The sequence below is a fragment of the Schistocerca gregaria genome, chromosome X (genome assembly GCF_023897955.1).
Source record: "Schistocerca gregaria isolate iqSchGreg1 chromosome X, iqSchGreg1.2, whole genome shotgun sequence".
NCBI lineage: Eukaryota > Metazoa > Arthropoda > Insecta > Orthoptera > Acrididae > Schistocerca > Schistocerca gregaria.
The window spans coordinates 76668476-76677895 of record NC_064931.1 but is presented as its reverse complement, the minus strand read 5'-3'; positions in this window follow the sequence as shown (position 1 = coordinate 76677895).

Sequence of the window (9420 nt, the reverse complement as noted above, 5' to 3'; positions counted from 1 at the left end):
AGAAAACCGGTGTTCTACGGATCGGAGCGTGGAATGTCAGATCCCTTAATCGGGCAGATAGGTTAGAAAATTTAAAAAGGGAAATGGATAGGTTAAAGTTAGATAGTGAAGTTCGGTGGCAGGAGGAACAAGACTTTTGATCAGGTGAATACTGGGTTATAAATACAAAATCAAATAGGGGTAATGCAGGAGTAGGTTTAATAATGATTAAAAGAATAGCGGTACGGGTAAGCTACTACAAACAGCATAGTGAACGCATTATTGTGGCCAAGATGACACGAAGCCCATGCCTACTACAGTAGTATAAGTTTATATGCCAACTAGCTCTGCAGATGATGAAGAAATTGATGAAATGTATGATGAGATAAAAGAAATTATTCAGGTAGTTAAGGGAGACGAAATTTTAATAGTCATGGGTGACTGGAATTCGAGAGAAGGAAAAGTGAGAGAAGGAAACATAGTAGGTGAATATGGATTGGGGGAGAGAAATGAAAGAGGAAGCCGCCTGGTAGAATTTTGTGCAGAGCATAACTTAATCATAGCTAACACTTGGTTCAAGAATCATGAAAGAAGGTTGTGTAGATGGAAGAATCCTGGAGATACTAGAAAGTATCAGACAGATTATATAATGGTAAGACAGAGATTTCGGAACCAGGTTTTAAATTCTAAGACATTTCCATGGGCCGATGTGGACTCTGACCACAATCTATTGGTTATGAACTGTAGATTAAAACTGAAGAAACTACGAAAAGTTGGGAATTTAAGGAAATGGGACCTCGATAAACTGAAAGAACCAGAGGTTGTACAGAGTTTTAGGGAGAGCATGAGGGAACAACCGACAGGAATGTGGGAAAGAAATACAGTAGAAGAAGAATGGGTTGCTTTGAGGGATGAAGTAGTGAAGGCAGCAGGGGATCAAGTAGGTAAAAAGACAAGCGCTAGTAGAAATCCTTGGGTAACAGAAGAAATATTGAATTTAATTGATGAAAGGAGAAAATATAAAAATGCAATAATGGAGCAGGCAAAAAGGAATACAAACATCTCAAAAATGATATCGACAGGAAGTGCAAAATGGCTAAGCAGGCATGGCTAGAGGATAAATGTAAGGATGTAGAGGCATACCTCACCAGGGGTAAGATTGATACTGCCTACAGGAAAATTAGAGACCTTTGGAGAAAGGAGAACCACTTGCATGAATATCAAGAGCTCAGATGGAAACCCAGTTCTAAGCGAAGAAGAGAAAGCACTTAAATGTGAATTGCAGAGTAGTCATGTAGATGTAGATGTAGATGAGTATATAGAGGGTCTATACAAGGACAATATTATGGAATTGGAAGAGGATGTAGATGAAGATGAAATGGGAGATACGATACTGCGTGTAGAGTTTGACAGAGCACTGAAAGACCTAAGTCGAAACAAGGCCCCCGGAGTAGACAACATTCCATTGGAACTACTGACGGCCTTGGGAGAGCCAGTACTGACAAAACTCTACCATCTAGTGAGCAAGATGTATGAGACAGGCGAAATACCCTCAAACTTCAAGAAGAATATAATAATTCCAATCCCAAAGAAAGCAGGTGTTGACAGATGTGAAAATTACCGAACTATCAGTTTAATAAGTCACAGCTGCAAAATACTAACACGAATTCTTTACAGACGAATGGAAAAACTAGTAGAAGCCGACCTCGGGGAAGATCAGTTTGGATTCCGTAGAAATGTTGGAACACGTGAGGCAATACTGACCCTACGACTTATCATAAATTAGATTAAAGAAGGGCAAAACTACGTTTCTAGTATTTGTAGACTTAGAGAAAGCTTTTGACAATGTTGACTGGAATACTCTATTTCAAATTTTGAAGGTGGCAGGGGTAAAATACAGGGAGCGAAGGGCTATTTACAATTTGTACAGAAAGCAGATGGCAGTTATAAGAGTCGAGGACTATGAAAGGGAAGCAGTCGTTGGGAAGGGAGTGAGACAGGATTGTAGCCTATCCCCGATGTTAATCAATCTGTATATTGAGCAAGCAATAAAGGAAACAAAAGAAAAATTCAGAGTAGGTATTAAAATCCATGGAGAAGAAATAAAAACTTTGAGGTTCGCCGATGACATTGTAATTCTGTCAGAGACAGCAAAGGACTTGGAAGAGCAGTTGAACGGAATGGACAGTGTCTTGAAAAGAGGGTATAAGATGAACATCAACAAAAGCAAAACGAGGATAATGGAATATACTCGAATTGAGTCGGGTGAGAGAATTAGATTAGGAAATGAGACACTTAAAGTAGTAAAGGAGTTTTGCTGTTTGGGAAGCAAAATAACTGATGATGGTCGAAGTAGAGAGGATATAAAATGTCGACTGGCAATGGGAAGGAAAGCGTTTCTGAAGAAGAAAAATTTGTTAACATCGAGTATAGTTTTAAATGTCAGGAAGTCGTTTCTGAAAGTATTTGTATGGAGTGTAGCCATGTATGGAAGTGAAACGTGGACGATAAATAGTTTAGACAAGAAGAGAATAGATGCTTTCGAAATGTGGTGCTACAGAAGAATGCTGAAGATTAGCTGGGTAGATCACATAAATAATGAGGAGGTATTGAATAGAATTGGGGAGAAGAGGAGCTTGTGGCACAACGTGACTAGAAGAAGGTATCGGTTGGTAGGACATGTTCTGAAGCATCAAGGGATCACCAATTTAGTATTGGAGGGCAGCGTGGATGGTAAGAATCGTAGAGGGAGCCCAATAGATGAATACACTAAGCAGATTCAGAAGGATGTAGGCTGCAGTAGGCACTGGGAGATGAAGAAGCTTGCACAGGATAGAGTAGCTTGGAGAGCTGCATCAAACCAGTCTCAGGACTGAAGACCACAACAACGACAACAACAACAGCTCACATTTGTGTAAACTTCTGTAAAATTATAGAAAATAGTTAGAATTCCTTTAGCGCAAATTTAAAGTTCCACAACTGTGAACTAACTAAATTCCGAGTGAACTCATTTGCAGAAATAAGTGCAGTTAAGTTCAGAATGTGTTCGCCTACACGTAATATTCAACGTCCACAAGTTGAAAATATTTCAGAGTATCCTCTAGGGACACACATGGTATCACAAGTCCTCTACCTAACACTGAGATAAAATCTCAACACACTTAAAACTTGACCTGTTGCTACCCATATGAGCAGTCTGTTGCAGATCTCAAACCCGACTGCCACATGAATACTAACCAAAGAGTCATGTGCCAAGATGGTTGCCGCTGTTTAAGCCCTCGTCTTGACGTGAGTAAACCACCAATACTTCCAACTTCCACAGCATACTTAAAAATTATTAATTTAATGTTACATACTTGAATCATGTATGAATTTACCCGTAAATTTCCTTGGTTTTTTTACTGCTGGCCGGCCGCGGTGGTCTCGCGGTTCTAGGCGCGCAGTCCGGAACCGTGCGACTGCTACAGTCGCAGGTTAGAATCCTGCCTCGGGCATGGGTGTGTGTGATGTCCTTAGGTTAGTTAGGTTTAAGTAGTTCTAAGTTCTAGGGGACTGATGAGCACAGCAGTTGAGTCCCATAGTGGTCAGAGCTATTTTTTTAGTGCTGTTCTTAATTTTCCTCTAATTTAAAGAGTTTGTTGATAGATAATGTTTTTATCTGCGCATACACTAATTTACGTTGTTCTGTTACTAATAAATATATAAGTAACGACAACTAAGTACATTTATATATCCCTAGCTATGTCTGCTTCGTAAACCTGCCGCTACTATTAGGGTTTCATTCATTATTTATGTAAAAATTCGTAGTTTTACACGCAGAATGCACATTCAGGCCTATAATTCAAAATATGTAATATTTATTAAATATCTACTATAATATTCCGATAGTGCACAATGAGATCTATCCGTTAGCACTTTGTTTGTGTTTGTGAAAATCTCTTAAGACTTTGTCGAATATAAATTTTTAAAGTGCATTTTATTACTTAGAAACAACAATTCGTATCGACGATGCGTTTTTACCCAAGCACTAGTCTTACTTTTGTCCTTGTAAGCAAATTACTAGCTTGTCTGTAACTAGTTGGGTTCACAATGTATGAGACATTGTTTTATTTGATATTTATTCTGGTCGCTTCCATTGCAGCTACCCCTCCCCCCCCCCCCCCCTCCCCCAGTGCCACACTTCAACATCCAGGTTTTCCGACCACGCCAGCATGTATTTACCTGACCTGTGGTCTTCGTAATTCTCATACTCAGAGTGTCCACCAATCACTGAGTAGTTTGACCAATGTGTTTTGATGACGTCGCTGCATAGCTCCCCCTTATGGTGGCTTGCGACAGGCAAAGCCTGGGTCTCCAAAACTGATGTTTGCTTAGCGTGTTTAGGCAAGGAATATTGTCTACCACTCTTAAAGAACGCGCAAAATTCGGAAACAAGTAATATCGAAAGAAAACTGAAATCTGAATCGGTTCTTATAATATTGTCTTAGAATTAGAATAACTTAAATCGTAAACCCTAAGCCAACGTATCTTTCTACTCTACCTGCCTAGGTAGCTGAGCATGTTAAAGCGCTGCTGCCAAAATGAATCCGCGACAGGTTAACGACGTGGTTCGGTGTATCGACCAGCCTGGATGTGGCTTTTAGGGGATTTTCCACATTGAGCTAGGTGAATACTGGGCCGGTACCCAAGTCTCGCCTCAGTTACACGCTGCACAAACATTTAGAGAGCTTTCGCACACTATCACATGAGCAACACTAGACGCAGACTATTGTCGTACACACATTATGTCCCAGGCGGCAACGGGGTGGCGACAGTGAGGGCATACTGCCACCCCTTGAATTAACCATGTCCAATCCCGACCCTGCTCAGAAGTGGGACAAACTCCCCCAAAAAAAGAAGAGAGAAGAAAAAGTCTCTTTCTGCTCTTGTCCATTCTCTCTTTCAACAGATAAAATAGAAAAGCGCACCCATCTGACGAGGAAGAAATTTTAAAATAGCGGAAAAGGACGAGTTGTTGAGTGACCTAGTGCTGTCTCCTGTTGCCGCCACTATGAGTGAATTATTTTACATCGTTTTCCGACACCTCACTGCACAGTTTCCAGGCCGTCTGTGTGTTCGCATCAATAGGTAGTTTAATTTACTTGGATGTGTTAATGATTTCGGTACTGCTAAGAAGGAAAAACTCACTTAAAGCACACACATACAAAGAAATTCACACTCTCCTTGGAAATGCTTCTCGGGTATTATTTCTTTGATTTCAGACTGTATCGTCCACAGTTGCATCTTAACAATTCGTTGGCTTATTGATATCATAACTTCTGCAACACAGAACTGCCATGTGAATAATGACAGACGAAGTTCGCCATTTATAGCGATATAACTTTTGAGTGATATGGCTATGGCGACATTGACCACCATTGATCTTCAACCGTCTGTTGAAGGTCATCACGTGTCCATCATAATCCTTACCGCGCCCCCCCCCCCCGCCCCCCACCCACACTCACCCATAACGACACAAACCATGCTTCCCTTATCTAGGATGTCATCATCACCACATACAGGTCATGACCGACTTAATACAAAATATCATTCAAAACCCAAGAACACACACCTCATTGCTTGGAATTGTGGTAGCCATTAAAAAGAAGCAGTATGTCATATATTTCACTGGCTGACAGCCAATTATAGCCAGTATTTGACTGGCTATTAAAATGAAACATCTAATTACAGTGTAGCTGCCATGTTGACAAATTTCTGAATTTTTTGTGGCATATTCGAAAATAGCTAACAGTACAGTATTACACTTGATACTTCTCTCTGTAGGGCAAAATCAGCAGCAGTCAGCAGTGGATGGAGCAGTAGCAGCAGTGGCTGGCAGGGGGCACATATTATCAAAAGTCATCTCTGCAGTTGGGTCATGAAGCCATACACTCCACCGCTTAGTTTATAAGGTGTCTTTCTCAGAGATGTTAGCTGTCTAGAATTCTGGACCTCTCTCTCTCTCTCTCTCTCTCTCTCTCGCTCTCTCTCTCTCTCTCTCTCTCTCTCTCTCTCTCTCTCTCCCTCCCTCTCTTTCGATCTTCCAGTTAGTAGCTGTACAGAAGTCCATAATATATTTGTCACACGTGAGTGTGTGTGTGTGTGTGTGTGTGTGTGTGTGTGTGTGTGTGCATACAAAAAAAGGAAAGCTTCTGTGTTTTCATAAAAACGTATACACAATTGTTGCATAACTTTGCCAGAGAGAGATAATGTGTAAGGAGTACAATTTTTGTCCAAAACATTACTAATAAAATTTGAAAGACAGATACATGTGTGCTGAATGACACCACTTTACGCAGTTCAGCTTCAAACGCTTACGTAACATTTTTTTTTACGTAGCATCAATTCAAGTGAAGGTTACGTAATTTTTTTGAAGATAGTGCACTATTGACAAGTATTTTTGAATATGGCACCATTTTATGCAATTCAAGTAAAGTTTACTTATCTGTTGGAAATATTGTAGTACTTCTAATATCTTAATGTGACACCATTTTATGCAGTTCGAGTGAAGCTTACATAATCTTTTTGGAGATACTATATTTTTCCTAATACGTTTTTTGAACAAGGTGGAGCCATTTTTCTGCAGGTCAGTAAGAAACATATTTTTTTTTATTCTATGTGCGCAGATGTGCGGTAAAAGGTACAAAATTTTAAATAAATTTGTTTATTAAATAATACAGAGGTGGAAATACTACATTTCACATATTTTTTGGACATAGTGCAAAATAAATTCAGATACTTTCGAACATGGCCGCTCCATTTCGATTGACTCTTGCATTTTACTGGCTAGAGCAGTACTGGGCTGTGATTGTTTGTAAGGTTTTAATGCCTAGTGAAATACTGGGCTGTGACTGGCTGTTTCATTTTAATGGCCATCACCGTTCCAAAAATTGAGGTGGGGAATTTTGGACTGTGAATGACGTCATTGATATAGTTCCACGAAATGAGATGGTGATTGTTGCTTGTGAATGACGTCACTGATAATGGGGACATGGGTTGTAATGTGATGACGAGAGGTCATAGACAAGCGGGAGGGGCGGCACGGCTTGTGACTTCGTGGGTAGGTGCACAGGACGGCCACGTGATGACCTTCAGCAGACAGTTGAAGTTCAAGGTGGGCTAACGTCACCGTAACTATAACACTCTTTTGGAAATAAAACAGAAATGCATCTGGCATCAATGCAAATCGAAATCCTTGTTCATTCAAGTAATAAAGTACCGAATAATTTGCGAAGGAGTTCACAAAGAAGTGATCCCCGTTTTCAGCAGGTAAAGGAAGAGTAAACAACGTGTAAGGCAAATATCACACACGGGTCGTAACACAACTGAAATGAAACGTCCACTGTTCAAAGTCCCGTCAATGCGAACAAGAAGTGACCGAGACGTGTAACCAATGGCACCCCATACCATCACGCTGGGTGATACGCCAGTATGGCGATGACGAATAAACGCTTCCAATGTGCGTTCACCGCAATGTCGCCAAACGCGGATGCGACCATCATGATGCTGTAAACAGAACCTGGATTCATCCGAAAAAATGACGTTTTGCCATTCGTGCACCTAGGTTCGTCGTCGAGTACACCATCGCTGGGGATCCTGTCTGTGATGCAGCGTCAGGGGTAACCGCAGCCATGGTCTCCGAGCTGATGGTCCATGTTGCTGTAAACGTCGTCGAACTGTTCGTGGAGATGGTTGTTGTCTTGCAAACGTCCCCATCTGTTGACTTAGGGATCGAGACGTGGCTGCACGATCCGTTACAGCCATTTGGATAAGATGCCTGTCATCTCGACTGCTAGTGATACGAGGCCGTTGGGATCCAGCATGGGGTTCCGTATTACCCTCCTGAACCCACCGATTCCATATTCTGGTAACAGTCATTGGATCTCGACCAACGCGAGCAGCAATGTCGCGATACGGTAAACCGCAATCGCGATAGGCTACAATCCGACATTTATCAAAGTCGGAAACGTAATGGTACGCATTTCTCCTCCTTACGCGAGGCATCACAACAACGTTTCACCAGGCAACGCCGGTCAACTGCTGTTTGTGTACGAGAAATCGATTGGAAACTTTCCTCATGTCAGTACGTTGTAGGTGTCACCAACGGCGCCTACCTCGTGTGAATGCTCTGAAATGCTTATCATTTACATATCACAGCAGCTTCTTCCTGTCGGTTAATTTTCGCGTCTGTAGCACGTCATCTTCATGGTGTAGCAATTTTAATGGCCAGTAGTGTAGTTACGTCTCAAAAGTGTGTCACAAGTTTCCGCAGATATGAGACCCATTGCGAGCACAGTGTAGATTTCGTTCAAGATCAGACTTGAAATGACAGCAGCCTTGAGCAGGCTGAACGACAGCAACCGCAGGGAACTAGTTGCGGCTGAGCACAGGCAGTTGGTACTCAACGGAATTTTATTGAGTTGTCTGCAGGCGGCACAAGTAGCTTATCCGATCGGGCTGCGGGATGCTTTTGGCGTGTCCGCCACACCCTACAAGGAAACGCCTGCGTGGCTGTCTCTTATGTAAACCTCAGGTGACCCGCGGTGTTTTGCTTCTTTATGCGACCTATCCAGTCGAGCGGCTACATATTACATCCAGGCCTCGGATAAGGGCTTTACACAAACACGGTCCCTTTTTACCAGATGAGCCCTTTGCCAGCATCTAATTGTTCCACCCAGTCTTCCCAGAAACTTACGACGCTGACCTGTAATTGTGAGGGTGAATTTCTATTCTTCACATAGATATGCTGACGGGAAAAAATCGCAGCACCAAAAAATTACTAATCGGGACTTGTGAAATTTCGGGAATACATGTGTCTAGGTAAGTGATTAACATTGCAAGATCCAAACGTTAATGTAAGTGCGAGATAAATCATCGCTAGTATGAGTACATTAATAGCCAGTGTAACTGCCAGAATGTACGAATGCAAAAATTCAAATGTGCGACCACTACAAAAACAGTTAGGCCTAATGCTCTTTGTAGGTGACGCCTGAGTTGTCATCCGATGACATCCCATCTGTGTTCGATTGGAGACAGCAGCTGGTTATCGAGCAGGCCGAGGCAACATGTCGACATTCTGTAGAGCATGTTGGATTACAACAGCGGTATGTAGGTGAGCGTTATCCTGTTGGAAAACACACCATGGAATGCTATTCGTGAATGGCAGCACATCAGGTCGAATCACCAGATTGACATTCAAATATGCTATCAGGGTATTTGGAGTAAACGAGGGTGTCGCTGCTGTCATGCGAAATCACAGCCTAGACTATGATTCGAGGTGTAGGTCCAGTGTGTCCAGCAAGCAGAGTGGTCTATTACAGAGCCTGAGATGACATCCATCTAACCAACCCACTGCCATGACAGGCGCCGAGGCAGACCCAGTTTTCATCAAAAAATACACTA